The sequence below is a fragment of the Ictidomys tridecemlineatus genome, chromosome 10, assembly GCF_052094955.1.
Source record: "Ictidomys tridecemlineatus isolate mIctTri1 chromosome 10, mIctTri1.hap1, whole genome shotgun sequence".
Classification (NCBI taxonomy): domain Eukaryota; kingdom Metazoa; phylum Chordata; class Mammalia; order Rodentia; family Sciuridae; genus Ictidomys; species Ictidomys tridecemlineatus.
The window spans coordinates 22,720,821-22,741,930 of record NC_135486.1 but is presented as its reverse complement, the minus strand read 5'-3'; the positions used below and the strand labels follow the sequence as shown (position 1 = coordinate 22,741,930).

General features: G+C 36.8%; 1 pseudogene; it reads right to left on the bottom strand.

Annotated features, from left to right (window-relative positions):
* Nucleotides 1–471: 471 nt before the first annotated feature.
* On the bottom strand, nucleotides 472–1,297 carry LOC101966460 (zinc finger CCHC-type and RNA-binding motif-containing protein 1 pseudogene; annotated as a pseudogene).
* Nucleotides 1,298–21,110: the final 19,813 nt, after the last annotated feature.

Below are 21,110 nucleotides of genomic sequence, written 5' to 3'. Positions count from 1 at the left end.
GAAACTATATTCCCTTTATATTTTTTTATCTTAAAAATAGAATTTTGCTATTGTTTAATTGTCCTGGAACTTGTGATCCTTCTTCCTCAGTCTCCCAAGTCACTGGGATTATAGGTGTTTGCCACCACATATGGCTTATACATACATTTAATAAAGTGGATGAAACAAAGTTTTATGGTATGGAATTTTCCACCTCAGGTGGCATGCTGGTGCTCAAAGTTTTGGATTTGGGGGCATTTTGAATTATTTTGGACTTTTGAATTAAGGATGCTCAACCTGTACTTTGCTAAGGCAAAAGAGAAACATGATGCTTTAAAATTATTTTTAAATTTTCTATGAACTGTTTTATAGTACAAAACTATTTGATATTAAGTATTCTTATGTTCAAATACTAAAAGTAATCTTTACTTCCCAAATTAAGTTTGTACTCCAAGATTTTATTTTTAAAATATTTACCTAATAAATACAATTTTAATCACTAAGTTCTTCCTCATCACTGAAATATGTACTTTTCTTTATCCTTGGGCGTCTGGAATCATCTGATGTTGAAGGACCCCCTGCACTGGGTTTCCATTTGTTTTGTTCTTCTTCGATTTTGGCTTCCTGAAATGCAATGGCCTGACTTAGACTGTCAAGAGCAGGATCTTCCCCTTCATTTCACTTTCTTCTACTTCCTCAATTTCTTATTCTGGTTCAGGAATTTTCTTTTTTTTCTTTTTTTTTCTTTCTTCTTTGAGGCTCCCATTCTCCAAACATATTTTTAGGACAGGCATAACTTAAGTGTCCACTTTCCCCACATTCATAACACTTAGATTTATCAAAGTAGTTTGGCCTCCTGATGAACTCCGCTGCTCTTCCATTGTCAATAGCAATGCTTGCCTTTATCACTCTACCACACAACTGTCTGTTGTTTATTGCCCTTGTGCAGTTGTGTGCAGAGTCTTTATCCAAAAATAAAATAAATGCAACCCCTTTGCTTTTCCTGCTATCTTTGTCTTTCATTATAGTAACCTTCACAACTTTGCCATACTTGGAAAATATCCGATATCAATCGTTGTTTGTCAGGGAGAAGGGCAAGTTGGATACACACACCGTGCTCTTACTTGGAGCTAAGCCACCCTCATTTCTTCAGGTGGGGCGAGCCCGGGAGACCAGAGGACCACCAGCCTCGGCTCGGCTGGGGCTCAACCCCGGCTTTTCCTCGCCGCGGGCAGTGGATTTGGCATCACCTGTTCCTGCAGGGGTCAGAGGAAAATACCGGGTGGTAGGGCCACCCGTACCCCTTCCCGGTTCCCATATTTATATTTTTTAAGATAATTTTTTGCTAAAGTAATGGGAATTGATGAGAGGTGGAATGAACATGGAGAGATTTTGAGAAGGACTCTATCAAGACAAGGTAAGAGAGCAGCAAGAATATAGGAGAAAGGCCAAATTTGTGATAGCTGATACGGTAAAGTGGTAAGAATTTGAGACTGGTTTCCAGAGGGATTGAGGCAGGACTGGGAGTGATCTGTCCTTCACTGAGGATGGCTGCAGGACTTTGGGATGGGTGGCTGTAGGTGGTCATGTCAGAAACCACAGTAGGTCACATAGGACAGGACAGAAGAGGGAAAAAAGGGACCTTTGAGTGCAGAAAGCTAATAGACATATAGAGGGAGGGATGGGAATGAACTAAAATTTTGGCTTCTTGTGGATCATCAGGAAGGCAAGTTTTGTTGGTAAAAGGATACACGATTCTTATCTTTGTAGGGGTCACTGAATGGTTTTGTTTTGTTTTTGGTACTGGGAATTGAACCCAGGGGTGCCTTATCTCTGAGCTATGTTCCCAGTCCTTTTTATTTTGTAGTTTGAGACAGAGTCTGGCTAAACTGCTAAGAGTCTGGCTAAGTTGCTGAATCTGGCCTTGAAATTTTGGTCTTCCTGACTCAGTCTCCCAAGTTGCTGGGATTATAGGCATGTGCCACTTGCAGAGTCTACAATCTCTCTTCCCATCAGGAAATGGGATGCTTTTAGCTGGGATAGATCCTAAAAATGGGAAACAAAAAGATGGAACCCAGAAAAACGCATATTATTTAATCTTTTAGAAATCCAAATCTCTAAGAGTTGATAGGTTGGGAGCTGAGGAAACTTGGCAACATTGCTTCAAGTCAGCTTCCCCCACAATTTACTGGGAATCAGGATCCTTAGTGTCAAGAAATATTGGTGTAGCCAGAAAAACTAATAGTGACTTACCTGAAAGATAATTTTAAAAAGAAAAGTCCTCTATAAACCTCAGTCTAAAAGGTATTGAGACACATAAGATGAAAAATTGGGACCACATATTATTAATTAATTCTTCTTATTAATTATCACATGAATATTTGCTAAGATAATGATCCCTGTAGCCCTCACCTGGAATTGTCAGAGCCACAGACTTCCAATCACTTCATATCTGGGGTGGTTTCTTTTCTTTTCTTTTTTTTTTTTTTTTAAGAGACAAAGTCCCTTTATTTTTTATTTTTTAAAAATATTTATTTTTTAGTTATAGGTGGATACAAGATCTTTATTTTTATATGGTGCTGAGGATCCAACCCAGTGCCACACGCATGGTAGGTGAGCTACCACTGAGCCACAACCACAGCCCTGGGTTAAGTTTTTATAGTTGCAACAAGATTAGGGTTATAGAACAGACTTAGAACCTGTATTTGGAAAACAGCACAAGGTATGTGGTTATGGCAGCTTTTTGGCTAGTTTTTGGAGTTTTGTCAATTTATTTGTTTTAAAACAGATAGTGATATTAACCCTCTCCTTCACTTGCTCATCTGTCCCTTAGAATAAAAGCCTTCTATTAAAAGCTTAAGACTGAATTATGTTTAAATTTGGGGAGAAATATAATTCTTTTCAATTTAATTAAATGAAATAAATGTGGAAAATGCTATTCCGTGTGAGTTCAGGCGAGGTGGGCAGCAACCAAAGGAGGCAGATTTAAAAAGGCCACTGAAGGAGGCTCTATTGAGATGTCACTCCAGGGCGGAACTCCATCAGTCCGGCAGAGTGGACAGGAGAAGGAGAAACTGTGTGGGAGCTCCACCAGACTGCCTCGGGTGGTTTCTTGAAGCAAATACCCAATGGTCCAGACCAAAAAAATTAACTTTTAAGATGTGTTGTCCTTTAAGAAATGTTGGGGAGCATTTTTTTATAATGTGTAAATGAACATTTTAATGTTTTTCATATTCTATTCATTAGCAAATATTTAGTAAAAGCATACTATATTCCAAGTACATGGTAGGGAGCTCATTTTTATAGTTTGCTCATGAGGAAAAAAAACTTAAATTAATAACAGTCAACTAAATACTTTGATATGGGAAAAAGAAAACATCTTTATTAAAGCATTACTTTTTTTTTTCCATTTAGGTACACCATGAACATCTTTTTACTTGAACACAAGTCATAAGGGGAGAATCAAGTTCTTTCATATTAAATATTTTCTATAATTTCTCAGATAGTTCTTAAAACAAAGAAAGCAAATGTCTAATAAATGAAGGAATAGGTAATTTAACACTCATTCATCAACTTATTCACTAAATAAATATGATTGCCTTTTTAGCTCCAAGATAAGAAATAGTGTAGTTGCATAAATAAAAAAATACATTTCTAGCTCCAAAAGAAGACTAGAATCTCAGGGAACATCAGGAAAATAACTGGCAACACACTGAGGTGTGATAACAGGCATTGGCACGAAGTGTTTCTGGAGTACAGATGCCAGAAGGGTTTCAGTCAAACACTGGGAAAGGAGTAGGAGGGTTCTTTTGTTTGAAGTCAGAAAGTTGATAGTTTGCTTCTTTTTATATACATTTTCAAATTTAGAGCAAAGTTTATAGTCCAAATGTCCCATGTGGCCAATGTGAACATGTTGGGTTGGGTATGCACGAGTCACTCTCTGCATGGTCTTCTCAGCCATCCTTTTCCTGGGAACTACCCCATGCTGCCAGTGTCTGTAAAAATCACAGACCTTGGACTCTTGGGAGTCATCTCTGAAAATTTAATTCTACCCCATTACCAGGGAGAGTCATGGGATCCAAACTCAATTAGAATTTCTATCCTAGAATTTTTAAACTGAGTCTCAAAAAATGACATTTATTTTCTCCAAGAACGATATCAGTATCTCGTCAGGAGTCATTGGAAGTCTTGCTCTCCTATGCTGATTTAAGAACAAAGGAAGACAGTCCACACACAGAGAGAAGGAACCATATCTACATGGAAGAGGAGAAATAAAAGTTGGAGGGAAAATTCCAATGACTTTGTACCCCTGGTCTAGAGCCTTCCAGAAGTCTGGTAGCATTAATGACTTTAAACTTAAATATTTTTTAGACTCTTATAATGCAATTCCATTTTCTGCTTAGACTAGTTAGGATAGCTCTGTGTAATTTAATAAGCAATCCTGAGAAATTGTAGTGGACACCTGTTGTTTGCCTCCTCAGATTTCTTCCTTGACTCCCCTCCACCTGCCTTCCCGTTTTCTGTAGCTTCTAGCAATTTCTCTTGAGGAACTTGTTTAACATTCTTAATTATTTTGAAGGGTGGAATGGGTGGGATTGATGTCACCCTCAGGTCCGGGCGAAAGGCCCTATTGCCAATCAGCAAAGCTCTTACTCTTTGCCTGTAGTGATTGATTTAAGAGTGAGCCTGGGACTCCCTCTCCCCCTAAGTGGATAAAATGAGCAGATGAAGATTCTGGAAAAATAGCTCCACTCTTCTTTGAAAGAGCAACAAGGAGCGATGCTCCCATTCATTCTCTTGGCTTGGGAATGTGAGGTCTGGAGCTGCTACAGATCTTCCTATCTGAAAGAAGCCAGAGAACAAAGCCTGCCCAGGTAGAGAGCAGAGCTCAGAGAATCAAAAAACACATACAAGGCAGCGCAGCTTTGCGGGTGAAATCCTGGCTGAAGTCAACACTGATTCTATACGTGCCTTTTTCCTTTGTTTTCTATTTTTATTTTTTTCTTTGAGCCTTTTGAATTTGGCTTGCTCTTATTATTGAACAAAAGCATCACCACCAACAGTCATGCATTCAGAGTATTTTGTCCATTTTTAAAATTCCTTTCTTAATATGGGGCCTGAAAACCTATCTAGTTTATAGGGGCTGGCTTTATAAATTCAGTCACTTCTGGGCTGTTCTTTGTGAAATGTCAGTATCCTGGTATTGTTCTTCCTTACAAGTTACAGTGAGACTCCATTTTGACAGGCTGAGATAACAAATGAGGAACAGAATGTGAGGGATGGGGCAAGAGCATGCGATGTACTGTTTTGATTAGAGACACCGTAATGCAGGGTTATGTACTCAGGAATCTGTGTAACCTCGGAAGCTTTAGGTGCTTGGATACAATTTTCTATAAATATTTGTAACTAAAATTTTTAGATTTTCAGGCTTTGACTAATCAGAAATTTCTAGCAAGGGATGGTGTAGGTAAAATCACATCTCCTGAAGCAGGCCACGTATCCCCCAGATTGTTCAATTTTAGTATTTGACTTCACGGGTTCTTTTTGGTGGAAAGAGATGATAAAAATTTCTGATAACTTATGACTGAACTGTCCCTCCACATGATCAGATATTCTATAATTGAGTTGGTCTTCCTAGTCAGAAAATTGCATCTGAAGAGATATGGGAGTGAATTATAATCTCCTCTGCCAGCACCAAGCATCGAAGTTTTATTCCTTTGCTGGAAGAACCATAATTCTAACAAACCCAGAGAATATATTTACTGAAAATGTGAATTTATCTTTAAACTTCTCATGATAAAACCAATGAATTGACTGCAAACCCATTCAACCAAATCTTAACTCGAATTGCCAAATAACAGTGGATAAAACAGCATACCTAAAATATCTCCTAACCAACTCTTTTATTTCATGTTTTAGAGATCTGACCTTTTATGAAAAACCTATTTTTAGATTTCCAAGCCACATGAGCACAGTGTTAGTCACTTATTTCTTTTTGGAAGACGAATGCATTTGTTTAAAGACGTTTTATGGATTTTCTAGACTTTTCTTGGTCATAAGATCCTTATGATATATTGGAACTTCAACTACTTGACAAGACATGATTTGGGTATTTCTAGTTAATAGAGTGGGTTTGAGAAACATTTTTTCATTTAGTGACATTCAGAAATCATACTCTAGACAATAACTTCTTGGAGTGCTGTAATCTATAAGACTTGTGATTGAAATGTGAAGTTTAGTAAGAAATCCTAATATGCAGTGTTCTTTCTTATAACACACAAAATGAGAGCTAAATGCAGTTGTCAGAAACATGGAAATAGGGCTACTACACAGAAAACAATTATTGTAAGGATTCACTGAGCACTTTTTGTTGTTGTTGTTGTTACTTGAGATTAGATCCAGAAGTACTTTACCACTGAGCCACATCCCCAGCCCTTTTTATTTTTATTTTGAGACAGTGTGTGAGTAAGTTTCTTATGGCCTCACTAAATTGCTGAGGCTGGCCTCCAACTTGCCATCCTTTTGCCTCAGGCTCCTGAGTTGCTGGGATTACAGGTGAGTGCCATCATACTTGGCTCATTGAGCACTTTCTATATAGACCAGGTACAGCTTCATATTACAGTGATGGTAGTAATAGCTTTTACTAAATAGTGAGATTCCTTAGATTCCTTAGAGTGGGAATTGTATCTTTTATTTCTGAATGTCTGAATGTGTGTCTATATAGATGCATCTGTTAGTTTAAATGGGCTTTAGGCCTAAAAGACAAGGTGGGATTTATTTTATTTATGTTTTTGGTTCTGAGGATTGAACTCAGGGGCACTCAACCACTGAGCCATAGCCCCAGCCCTATTTTGTATTTTATTTAGAGACTGGGTCTCACTGAGTTGCTTAGTGCCTCACTTTTTGCTGAGGCTGGCTTTGAACTCACAATCCTTCTGCCTCAGCCTCCCAAACTACTGAGATTACAGGTGTGCACCACCTTGCCTGACATGAAGATAGGATTTTGACAGAAGCTGGGGATGGGGTGTTGGGTGGCAGGGAGAGGACCTTTCCTTAGATTAAGAGAAGTGGAGGTTTTTTTTTTTTTTAAATAGGAATAACTTCTGTTTTATGATGTTAACCCTGTTCCATGTCACAGTGCTCATACTTCACAGGCTATGGCAGAGTTGAATAATTTCTCTTCTTCTTCGTAACAAATCTCTTGATTTGCAGTTGGACACACCTGCCGATGTGGTCTGTATGACTTTCAAGAGGTATTCTTAAAGAGTCATAGCATGAGCTGGGTGTGGTGGTGCATGCCTGTAATCCCAGCTACTTAGGTGACTGAGGCAGTAGGATCACAAGTTTGAGGTCAGCCTGGGCAATGTAGAGAGATCCTGTCTCAAAGTAAAAAATGGGCTGAGGTAGTACAATGGTAGAGCACCCCTGGGTTCAATCCCCTGTATGTGCAAAAACAAAACAAAACAACAAAACCTCAGAAAGAATCTCAACATGCTTTCTGTCCTCCTGCAAAGATGGAGATTGAATGGTGGAGCTTGAGAGCTCTTTGTGTACCATGCAGTAACCCTGGGGATGAGGCAACAAGGTAGAAGCAGCCTGGGTCTCCTAAATCTTTGAATCCTTGAATGTATGAGTAAAAAAATTATCTCTTATTGAAGCCACTGTTTTAATATTTATTCTGTTTGCCACATAGATCCTAATGCATATGCATCACTTCATTTGATCCTGACAATAACCCTCTGAGGTAAGTACCGTGATTCTCTTCATTGGCAGGTGAAGAAAATGAGGCCAGAAAACCTAAGTCCTTTGCTCAGGTTCATACAGCTACTGAGTGTTGAAGCTGGGTCTCAACACCCACTCTGAGTAGCTGTACTATATTTATTATATGCAAGTTGCTTCAGACAGAAGAAACTCCACTGGTCATATATCCCTAGTTAGGATACCTTTCTTAGAAGACTAAATGAGAGGTCCAACTCTTTAGTGGCCTGTGTAGTAAACGTGGATAGTTTGGTGGCAGTCCTCGACACAGTCAGATATCTAGTAGAGAACACATGATGTTTTTGACTTTGAGTGGCAGAAAATCCAACTCAAAACTGCTTGAACAATTTTATTTTTCTAATGTGAGCCAATTTTTTAATTTGTTCATGTCTTTCATTCGAAGTACTCTATGATGAGATCCTTGGTCTGAGATTCTTCACTGTAGTTCCTAACCACTATACACCCTGCAACTAACAATTTCGCCAGGTTCTTCCTCTTGGTGAGTTTTACAGAGCCTGTTCGGTTTCTTGTTGTCATCCACCTTAATTAGGTGTTCAGCACAAAGGTCTCCCGCCATCTTGATACACACACAGGCTCATCCCAGTTAGATACAGGCTTGGCGAATTCCATGGTTTGGTGGAATTCCATGGTGAGGAAGGTTTTCTGCTTCACCTCTTGTGAAGCAGTGTTAACAGCCACTGCACCTCCAGCAGCCAGATCTTCCTTGTCCTTCTTTTAAAATGGAGGTAAAGCTGGGTGCAGTGGCACATGCCTGTTTCTCAGAAGGCTGAGGCAGGAGGATCACAAGTTCAAGGCAAGCCTCAGCAATATAGGAAGGCCCTAAGCAACTTAGTGAGATCCTGTCTCAAAATATAAACTAAAAAAGGCTGGAGATGTGGCTCAGTAGTGAAGCACCTCTGTGTTTAACCCCCACTATCCCCGCCCCCAAAACAGAGGTAGAGCCAGATGTGAGGGCACATGATTGTAATGCCAGCAACTCAGGAGGCTGAGGCAGGAGGAGCAATAGTCAGAGTCCAGCCTGGGCATTTTAACAAGACCTTGTTTCAAAATTAAAAATAAAAAAGGCTGGAGGTGTAGCTCAGTGCTTCTGGGTTCAATTCCTAGTAGTGCCCCTCCAAAAAAAAAAAAAAAATCTGGGACAAATAACTAGAGACCTGTATTGCATCCCTTCATTCCCCATGGATCCCTTTGCTTGACTTGGTGGCTTATTATAGGGCACTCCCTTTATAACCACATATGGTGACACAGATGGGATGGTCCAAAGGAGTGGTGTACTGAGAAAAGAGGGCCTTGGGAAGACCCCAAGGACAACATCTTCTTTGCATGGCCTAGAATCCAGAATTGTAGTGATTCTTCTGCTTCAGCAAGTCCACAACCTGGTAGATCTATCCCTTCTCTCATCCTAAATACCTCTGCTAACATGGCTTAATACTACTTAGATTGGGAGGGACCACATGAACTGTCCTATCAACTTGAACTCATGGCTTTGGCATAGGGGTTGTTTCTCAGATAAACCCCTCCCAGACAAACAGGTTCAGAAGAATAAGCCGTGTGGAAAAAGAGTCTCAGGAAGTGAGGTCAGAAAGTCAACAAGATAATCTGATGCTTCAGACTTTGAGTTTATGAACGGAGGATGGCTTATTCTTATTCTATTTGTGAATGAGAATCTCCTTTCCTAGAGCTCTAGCTCTAGAGAATGTGTATTAGTTCCAGCCCCAATTTTCAGCACCCTGAAGGTATTCACCAAATAAGACTTTGGCATATGGAGGGGGTTGTCCAACCCTGTTTCCTGATCTGCTGTCTTTCTGAAGCGGTTGAATGCATGGAATGCAATAACTCTCCCCAGCACTGATAGGAGACTCTGTTTGCCTCCTCCACATCCTCCTCCAAGATACTCTGCCTCCCAGAACGCAAAGCCTCCCTACTACCCTGACAATTTTTTTTTTTCGTATTTTGAGGTCGGGAGGGTATGTAGGAGGAGGTTGCCATCTCTATCTGTGTCTGTAAAGGGAGGTGACTGATGGGAGTACAGGAGGAACAGTGCCCTCATGGCCTCAACGAACAGTCCCCTGGTTTCTGTACTCAGAGGCAGGTGCTGAGGGAAAGATGAAAATCTATTTCCTCTTAGGTTTCTTCTTTATAAATTTGCAAACCACAAATCATCACCATGGGTATTAGTGTAGCAGAATTTCCTCTGAGAACCCGACAGGAGATTGCTAGTTAATCACAGATCTTGGTTTTTGGCATCTTCACTTGAGATCTACATAGAAACTGCTATGGTTTAGATCAAAGGCATCAATCTTAGACCTTGGCACTGGTGGGAGGTGGTGGAACCTTTAAGGGGTGGAATCTAGTGAGAGTTTCTTTAGTCGTTTGGGGCAGGCTCTTGAGGGAATGTTGGAATCCTTGCTCCTTCCATCTCTCTTTTTGTTTCCCACCATTAGGAGGTGAGCAGCTTGCTCCACCACATATTCCCTGACATGATGTCCTGTCTCATCATAGGCCCAAAAGCAACAAGGCCAACCAATGGTGTACTGAAGCTGGTAACTGTGAGCAAGAATAAGCTTTTTCTCTTTATAATCCAATTATCTCAGGTGTTTGTTATAGTAATGGAAAACTAACACAGGAATTTTAGTGGAGGTTTTGAGATACTGCCTTGGTGGGTGCTGGCCACCTGGTCATTTAAACTGTAGTCTTAGCCATAGTACGTAGGTAAATATATCTTTGAAGATATTTAAAATAATTTTTATGTTTGGAAATGAAAAGAATTCATCATTGCTGGTTTGACTAAATATCTGTTTTAATGACTTCACCTTGACTCAGTTACTTATCTTTCTGTTAGAGAAATTGATAAGAGAAAGCTAACACTTTCTCTTCAACTCTAAAAAATATGCTACCTGGTTCCTATGTAAAATTATCTTGAGTGATCTGCCTATACCTATTCTTCTTATCAAAGCTTCCCTGGTATTGGCACTTATTTTACATATGATAGGATTTCCTCTTAGCAAGTAAATATGAATTTGTATCACTAATATATTAAATGCACAAGAATTTATCTCATCTTCAACTCGATTCCTCAGACTAGAATTATATTTTATATAGTATATATAAAATGTTTGCTTTTATTTTTATTTTCATATTAAATAATAAATATAATTGCTTTTACTTCTTCAAAAATATTGATTTCCTACTGCTTTTTTTTTGTCCCTTCTGAAATCAATAGGTTTTAGTTTTGTTTCTTTTTCTATGTACAATTGTAATCTGTCTCTATGTTAGACTTGGTGGAGAACAAGTCTTATCTTTTTACTCTTTTGCAAAAAATGGGTGAAAAAAAATTTCCCCACATTTCATTAATAATAAAGTATAAAATCTTCAGCCAGATGTTTTTAAATATCGTAGATCCAAAGGTGTGACTCTTATTTGATTTTTTTTGGCATTTTGAATTATTTGATTTGAACTTATTGAAACTATTTTTCTAACTTACTTTCTTGAACAGCATTCTCCCTTGTGTTACTACTATCTCTGTTCACTACTCCTTCTCAAACTCTTTTACTGAATTTCAGTGTGTCCCCAGATGTTGACACTCTCAAGCAAACACTAGGCCTCTTCTGTTCTCCCTCCACATGATGGATCCTCTTTGGTTCCAAATTTCATTTTCACACATCTGGGGACCAAAGCATATATTTATGTTTTAAATGACTAAAAATAGTTTCATTATTAAATTTAGAGAAAAATGCCTTCTTTTTGTATGTGAATGGTATTTCATCAATCTATTTAAACTTCCATAATGGATAAAAAAGAGAGGAAGATAGTGACAAGTTGGTTTTACTTTTGGCTTTGGTATTTATTTGGCATATAATTTTGAAACTTCCTCAGGTTGGTGTTTTTGAAATGTGGGCTAATGTCTCTGAGGCAGCTGAGGAGGAGGGAGATGGTGTGGGTCTGAAGTTTTATCTTGGTTCTATCCCATATGAACCAAGTGACATTGGCAAGTGGTTTCACCTCTCCAGTTCTTCCTCCTTTGTGAAATAAAGAGATTGGATTTTTATTTAAATGAACTATCTGCACATCTTACCATAAGGTTCAGATGACTGTGCAAGTGCTTCTTAAACTGTTAGGGTAATATATTTCTACTATATTATTAGCAATATACTAACCAAGTTGACATTAAAGGTGTTAAATAATCAATAATTGCTAGGCTTTTGGGTTCTAAAAGGATCTATAAGGATGAAATCCTTTGAGTTTGTGGATACTTTAAAATTTAAAAGTAGAATCACCAAATTACTAATTCTGGATTAATAAAACTAATGATTTCTATCATTTATTTATCATTTGTGGTAATTTACTATTGATGGCATAATTACTGATAGTATACTCTGAATACCATGTATTGTGGAATATACTATATGTTAGTAAGAATATTGGTAGCAATATTGTTATTCTTACTTCTAACGGGTTGGTTTGTAGCCCATGCCAATAAACTATTGTGCTTTAAACTAATGATTGAAGAGATTGTACACTTCAAACTGAACACAATCAGAAGGAATATTTCAAATAGGAAAGTACAAAATTCAGTAAAAGACGTATTTGCGATACCAGAAAGAGATTACTTTACCCCAAATACTCCAAAGTTGTATAGAAGGAAAGGAATTCTAGTCACTAACTCTTACCCTTTTGACCTTTGTCTCCACATTTTCTGTTGTATTCAGGCACCAACTGAATTGTCAGCCAAAGTTTCCATCTCTTATTGTAGAAGAGATTGAGCAGTGACCCCAATCACCCACTTCATGTCTGACCCAGGGTGAAAATACTCACACACACACACACACACACACACACACACACACACACATACACACACGCACACACAAACACATATAGAATATAAACCAGGTTAGGAATGAAATCTATCTATGAAGTTTTATCTCTTTGGGCATTTTATTTGATATTACACATGTCATGATTTTATGTAACTTGATAACTCTAACTCTATAATGCTAATGTTACAATAAAGCAAAATGGTTTTTGATGAGGAAACAGCAAACAATAATGTGTCTGTCCTTTAGACACACAGAGACAGAGTTCTTCATATCCAATGGCCCTTGTGTAACAAAACCGTTTCAGAATGTTTAACTATGCTTCTACAAAACCTTCAAAGAATGAATAGTTTCCTTCACCCACTGGATTTTCTGTGTTCGCATTATCATGCTATATCAACCTAAATACTCATAATCTTTAAATGATTTTCATGAAAGCCAACCTCATTCACAAAGTTTTTATTTTTTTCTATCTACTTACTTTTTCTTAAAGAGAATTTCAAGAATCACTGCACAACTGGAGAAATTTGAGTCTTATAGTGGCTGGGTTTATCATTATAATAGTAATTGTGATCAGATTCTGGTATGATAAAACAGGTTCTGAAAATTCTATAATTAAGCTAAGTTCCTATCTATAAACTCTAGTTTAAAAACTTCCTCAAACTAATTATTTGCCCTAAGCTGCTATATCAGGTAGTCACAAATTATTTGAAAGTGTGGGTCAGAACCAGGCATGGTGGCTACTTAGGAGGCAAGCAGGAGGTTTTTCATTTGAGGCCAGCCTCAGCAACTCAGTGAGAAGCAGTCTCAAAATAAAATAACAAGTTCTAGGAATGTAGATTAATAATAGAACACTTGCCTACCAAGTATTAGGCCCTGGGTTCAATCCCCAGCATCACAGTGAATAAGTAAATAAAATAAAAGTGTACTGTGTATTAGCTAACTGGGTGTACTGAGGGGATCATTCATTATAACCCACCAGGTAATAGCTGAAGAATTCACAGATGCTTATGAGTTAGCTAGTTTATTTTCAAGACTTGAATCAAATCTACAAATAGGCACACTGTTGAGGAAATTATGGCCCGCTTCTAAAAGTTATCAGTAATGTAGAAATTGATGAGGATATCTGCATACTTTTCTTAACCCTGAGGACTTTAATGACCTGTGAAAGTAGTTGGAGGAAATGGCAGCATGTTGCATACTTTAGTTAAAGACTAAATAGTATTTGGCTGGGTGCAGTGGTGCACACCTGTAATCCCAGCTACTCAGGAAGCTGAGGCAGGAGGATTGCAAGTTCAAAGCCAGCCTCAGCAACTTTATGAGAGCCTAAGCAACTTAGCGAGAACACGTCTCAAAATTAAAAATTTTTTAAAAAGGGCTTGGAGACATGGCTCAGTGGTTAAGTGCCCTTGGGTTCTTAAAAAGAAAAAAAAAACTAAATAGTATTCAGTCTATTTCCAAATCAGTTAACTTAGTAAATAGTATTTCTATGGGGAAATACATTGTCACAATCTATTCCTTGTTGCTTATGATTTGGCCTCAAGAAATTTCATTAATTTTAGAATAAAATGGTTGAAGAAATGACACATTAGCTCTTAGACACTATGCAGTTATACAATAAAATCGTTTTCAAATTGGTAGTAATCTAAAGAGGCTCCCATGTAACGAGACCCTCAGTTTATAAGCTCAAGGTTGTGTCCTCTTTTACTTTCTGATGGCTTGCCCACTGTAAACAGCTGCTCCCAAAGGGTACTCTTTATACTGGGGTCCTGTATTGAAGGTTGAAGAACCCAATGCTTGGCAGAATAAGGAAAGGCTCCCTTGGACCACACAGAAGCAAGTTTGATATTTTTCCCTCTCCAATGTTCCTTGTCTTCTCTACCTTCACTTGTTCTTCCTCTAACATCTTCTATCATTAATTTTTTTCCCCTCAATTCAATAATGGGAAATGAGGAAACAACTCGTTGTGATTTTTGGATGTGCAAAGAAATCTGTGAACGTAACTCTATTTTAATTTGTTTCTATACCACAACTTATATTACTTCTTAGCACCCAAACAGTGCATCGCATAAATTGGACATTATAAAAATTAGGTTTTAGGTCTTGACACCTCATGGACTGGGGTGTTTTTCTTTGCTGCTTAAAAACAAGAAAGAGGAAAAAAGAAAATAACTCTCATTTGAAGTGTTGCCTTCCTAGAAGGTATTTAAGAGTAAACTGAGACCCAGATAGCTATATGATAATTGGCTAAATGGAATGAATTATTAGCCTCAGAGATTCTTACTCATGTACAGAAGTACAGAAGTTAAAATGAAAGTCAAATCTGTGGTTAAGAATCACTGCCCCCCACCCCTTTCTGGCAAGAATCTTGAAACTTGTGGTGGTTGCTGTTTCCCACTTCTTCTATCTACCAGGGCACTTTGTAGGAAGCATCCATGTTTCTATGTAATGACCAAAGAGATCAAATGTAAAACTTGATGCAACGCTAGCCTTTCTCCAGTAATTCTTTAAATTATGTTTTTCTTGGAAACAGACAAACCTAGTAGCTTGATTGACAGCACCAACTGGCCATCTTGAAAGAGAATAATTTTGAGACTTTAGGTTCTGGGCACACAGGCATAAAATAAATGAAGAAAGATGTGGTCATTGATATGAATGAATGGTCCTTTGTTACTTGACAATGTGGAACAGATGTGGTGCTTCCAGTTTGTGCTTAACTCAGAATCACTGTATTACCTCCTGGGTCTCATGAGTGGTCCCCCTTGTTTCTTTTTTCATTCTGGGGTTCTGAATGTTCCAACAGTTTTTAGTATTACTGCCATTAAACTTTCCTACCTAGAATAAAAAGAGAAATTATTAGCTTCTTCTTACTTACAACACTAAGCTTTGTAGAGAATATATAAAGTTGGAGGGAAAAGTTCGATTTTTTTTTCAGACTCTGCTTCACATCTATCTTTTATTTTTAAAGCTTTTTCACATGGTCTCTCATGTTTACATTGTGTATTTGTTTTGTCATTTTTTTCATATTAGTTTGTTTTAGCTTCTTTACTTTTTTTTTTTTTTTTGTCTTTTTTACACTGCTATGTCCCTAGCATCTGGAATAGCCTCTGGCACACTGTCTGCATTTTATATGTGCATTTGTCAAACGAATTATTCAAAACCTTTATTTTTGTCACATGCTTTCCTTTGGCTTCCATGATTTTACCTTTAAAACACTGGTATTTCTGAGAACTTTGGTAATGCTGTTCCAACTTGTTCCAACTAGGCTTCTCTTTTTCTCACACTCTTGGGTTCTAATGCCCATTGGTCATGATCTTGATATGGAGTCTGCTGTTGCCTCCTAGCCATTCTTTCCTTAGCCAAAGCTTCATGGTCATGTTGGCTGAACCCCTCTGCTTAGGTCGTTCTTCAATTCCAGAAGAACAGAGTTCAATTAGCAGAGTTCAGTTTTCTCTCAAGTTAGTGATGACCTGTTCCTTTTCTGTTCTTCATAACCAAATCAAATAAATTTAAATTTTCTTATTTCATATAATTGGTAGCCCTGGAATCTCATTTTGTGTTTTAACTTCTATAAAATGTACAATTTGTTCAAGAAAATTTATCAGTACAACCCTATTTATGCTCACTTATGATCACAGTTCTTTCCCTCTTAAAAATCTCTAAGTACCTATTTTGGATAAAGGCTTTCATAATATAGCTAACTCTGTATGTTTTTTTTTCTTTTTATGTTCTTTACCTGAATAGAATCTTCAAAGTTACTTTTATTTCTGTATATAAACGTAGAAAACAACTCCAAGTGACATTTTTATTTCTTCCAATATGAAGGTTAATTTTTTTTTTGCTTACATAAAATTATTTAAGAAAATATTTGTTGAAGAGTAAGATAGCTCTTGATTCAAAATCCATAACCATCCTTTCCTTTTAATGTTACAAATTTTACATTAAAGTCACTGAGTAAGTCTTAAAAGAATGCAGTTTTTTAAAAAGAATTTTAATTCTAATTTGTTCTATATGACAGTGGAATGCATATGTATAATATTAAGTCATATTATACATATAGAGCACAATTTTTCATATCTCTGGTTGTATACAAAGTATATTTACACCATTTGTGTCTTCATACATGTACTTTGGATAATGATGACCATCACATTCCATTATCATTTCTAACCCCACTATGAATCAGCCTCCTTATATCAGAGAAAACATTTGGCATTTGTTTTTGGGGGGTTGGCTAACTTTACTTAGCATTATCTTCTCCAACTCCATCCATTTACCTGCACATGCCATAATATTATTCTCTTTTATGGCTGAGTAAATATTCCAATGTGTGTATATATGTATATGTGTGTGTGTGTGTGTGTGTGTGTGTGTGTGTGTATCACATTTTTTTATCCATTTATCTACTGAAGGGATATACGTTGGTTCCACAGTTTAGCTATTGTGAATTGTGCTGCTATAAACATTGATATGGCTGTGTCCCTGTAGTATGCTATTTTTAAGTCCTTTGTGTATAGACCGAGGAGAGGGATAGCTGGATCAAATGGTGGTTCCATTTCCAGTTTTCCAAGGAATCTCCAAACTGCTTTCCATATTGGCTGCACCAATTTGTGGTCCCACCAACAATATATGAGTGTGTGTTTTCCCCCACATCCTCACCAACACTTATTGTTGTTTGTCTTCATAATAGCTGCCATTCTGACTGGAGTGAGATAAAATCTTAGAGTAGTTTTGATTTGCATTTCTCATTGCTAGAGATGATGAACATTTTTTCATTTATTTTTTGATTGATGGATTGTATATTCTGAGAAGTGTCTATTCAGGTCCTTGGCCCACTTATTGATTAAAACTACCCCATTTACAATAGCCTCAAAAAAAAAAAAACCTGGAAATCAATTTAACAAAAGAGGTGAAAGACCTCTACAATGAAAACTAAGAATCCTAAAGAAAAAAATCAAAGAAGACCTTAGAAGATGGAGAGATCTACCTTGCTCTTGGATAGGCAGAATTAATATTATCAAATGACCATACTACCCACTATTGTGTTTGAGCTTACACAAAAATCATTGGCAAGATAGTAGTAACGTGCCAATACAGGTTTATCTGGACACACTGTCCTGATTAATGTAATCCCATGTTATAAAATAACCCTCTGCATCTGGGGTTAAACTAGTTTCATTCAAAAGTATAAAAGTTGATTAGATTATAGGAAAATATTTGGGAATGATAGGAAGTAAAGATCCACTTGTCTCACCTGGACCTTGTGCAGTGTATTACAGACACTGGGCAGACAACACAGGCCGTGCCAGAGCAAACATCTCCCCTATTCTGCTCCCTTCCAGGAAACTTTTCAGGTCATCCATGGTCAAGTGTCTTTTCCATGTCTTAAATTCACTATTCAGAATATGAAAATTAAAGGCAATACTTACCTTTTAATTTTACTTTTAGATTCAACTCAGATAACGTCATAATCATCCTTTGGGGTGAAGTTGGAAAGAACATACCATCTTATTAGTGAACACACTGAGTTCACACTTCAGGGGTGACCCATTGAAGTAGGTTTTTAACCTACTTCAAGTTCTAGCATTTATAAGTGGAATCATGAAAATATAAATTATAAGATTATCACTGTAAGATGTAAGTCATGTTTTAATATATGCCTGATTTTTTACTTTCATTGTCATCATGGTAAAAGTCTCACAAGTTGATTTATTCCAAGTGAAACTTACTGCATGTTCCACATACTTTCTCATAAAGATATTGCATTATACATTGTTAATAATTATAGTTGCCATTTGTCATGTACCCATCGCATGCCAAGTTCATAAAGTAGATATTATTATCTCTATTTCACTGATGAGAAAATAAAGTGCAGGCAGTCCGAGGGTTAGCCCCAAGGCCAAGTAGCTAGTAAATGGTAGAAACTTGATTTGAATCCAATTTTTATTTAATTGCCTCCAAATTTGGTCTTCTTTCTTCTGTGTATTTTATAGAGTAAAAGCGGACTGAATTCAAATATCTGAAGATTTGTTTTTTTTAAAAAATTGAATGTATATTTGTATTTTGCATTGTATATAATTTTTTTTTCTTCCTGATTTCATTGACAGGTGATTTCGTAATTATCCTCTTCCTTCTCTTCTAGTGTCATACTAGGTTGAGTTTCATCATGGAGTAAATGGTGTAACTTCCTTAACTTCTGCTTGATTGTTTGAACATCTTATTTGCTCAAGGATAGGAAGTGGAAAAAATCAGATGCTTTTAAGCTGTTTAAGCTATTTGTACAATATTCACTCTTTTAATTCTTATTGTTTTATATTAGTGATTACAGTTCAAAGTTTGACAACAGAATACTCAAATTAAGAGCAACAAAAAATGGGTATGTTTTTAAAAAGCAAAAGGTATTTTTTTTACAACCTATAAACTCATAATACATAAAAATGAAAATTAAATCCCTTGGAAAGATTCAAAATATTGGAAGAAGAATGCATCAGGTTGTAAGGAGCTTTGGAAAGACAGGAAAATACATCTCCAACAGAAATATGGCTCTTTGCAAGTTTCAATTTCTCTCCATCTGCAATTGCAATTATGTTGTTCAAAGGCAACTAAATTATTAAGGGAACAAATTTCAGAAAATCAGCCAACTTTACTGAAAACAAGCTGAGTTCTGTGCTCTGGAAAAGAATAAAGAAAAGAAAACCACTTGTAAATAAACAGAATCATGTTTACTCTGTTTATGCTTTCTTACCTTTGGACAATTTCCCCTGTTTGGCAAGTAGTTGCAACCACAATATGCCTTGTCATTTTATATCTCACTAATCTCTAACAGGTTGTTTTTTTTTTTTTGTACCGGGGATTGAACTCAGGGGCACTCAATCACTGAGCCACATCCCAGACCTATTTTGTATTTTATTTAGAGACAGGGTCTCAATGAGTTGCTTAGCATCTCGTTTTTGCTGAGTCTGGATTTGAACTTGCTATCCTCCTGTCTCAGACTCCCTAACTACTGGGATTACAGGTGTGCACCACCAATACCCAGCGGTTGTTCTCTAACAATTTTTAAAACAAATAAGAGCTAAGGAGTAAGGGAAAACTTCCTCCATAATTACTTGTTTTTCATTTTAGCAAATAATTAGTGTGGAAAAGCATTTCCATGTGCAACTTTTTAAATTTTATTTTTGTTTATCCTGGATTACTTCAAGTCAAAGAAACATAAAACATCTTCGTGGAAAGATAATATAATTCAGTAATATTTTAAATTTATCATTTATTTGAACTTAAATAGGAAAATTATAGACTATAGTACAAAATATGAATGTTTAGATAAAACATGAATATCTTTTTTAAAAAATCTGAGCTTTATGGTTATACAAAGTAGTTGGGTTCATCCTGACATACTCATACATGCAGAGAAATTAATACAGTTCATGATCCTCCTTTTTCCCTCCTGTCCTTCCTTGCCTGGCCCATCTTTCCCCTCTATTCTACTAGACTTCCTTTTGCTCATCTATTAATTTGTATTTGATTGGTTCTTTATGTAATTTAATCCTTCCCTCCCCATTTTCTTTATTTTATTCTTGCTTCTGTATATGAGAGAAAACATTTGACCTTTAAGTTTCTAAGTTTGGTTAATATCACCTAGCATGATAATCTCCATTTTTTTCCATTTACCAGAAAATGCCATAATTTCATTCTTTTCAATGGCTGAGTAGAACTCTATTGTGTATATATTTTATATACATATGTCTATATATGTAAAATCATAATTTCTTAATCCATTCATCTATTGACAGGTATCTGGATTGATTCCATAATTTAGCTATTGTGAGTTGTGTTGCTACAAACATTGATATGGCAGTGTCGCTGTTGTATGCCAATTTTAGACCTTGGGGAAAATACCCAGGAGTGCTATGGTTTTTTGAGGAATCTCCAAACTGCTTTCCAGAGTGATTGTACTAGTCTGCAGTCCCACAACAATGTACAAGTAAGTGTTCCTTCCTCCCCACAACCTTACCATCATTTATTTTTTCTTGATCATTACCATTCTGACTGGAGTGAGGTGAAATTTTAGTGTAGTTTTGATTTGCATTTACCTGTTTGCTAGAGATATCGAACATTTTTTTCATGTATTTATTGGCCTTTGTGTTTCTTCTATTGAGAAAGTTCTTGTTTAGTTCTTTTGCCCATTTATTTAATTGTTATTTGTTTTTTGGTGTTAAGTTTTTTGAGTTCTCCATATATTCTGGATATTAATCCCCTCTTGGAGGAGTAGCTGGTCAAGATTTTCTCCCATTCGGTAGGTTCTCTTTTTGTGCCCTTAATTGTTTCCTTAGCCATGCAGGAGCACAGCAATCTTTAAATAAATACAAAGCTCGTGTGTCTTCCTAGGCCCTTGGTTCTATAATTCACTTTTTTTTTTTATTTTAGAGGACATTAGCAAACAAATTTGAGAAGAACAATTGTAAGACAATTGGGGTTGGGGATTAAACTCTGGAACTATCCCTGTATTTTGAAGCCCCTAGAAATAAACAGAAATGA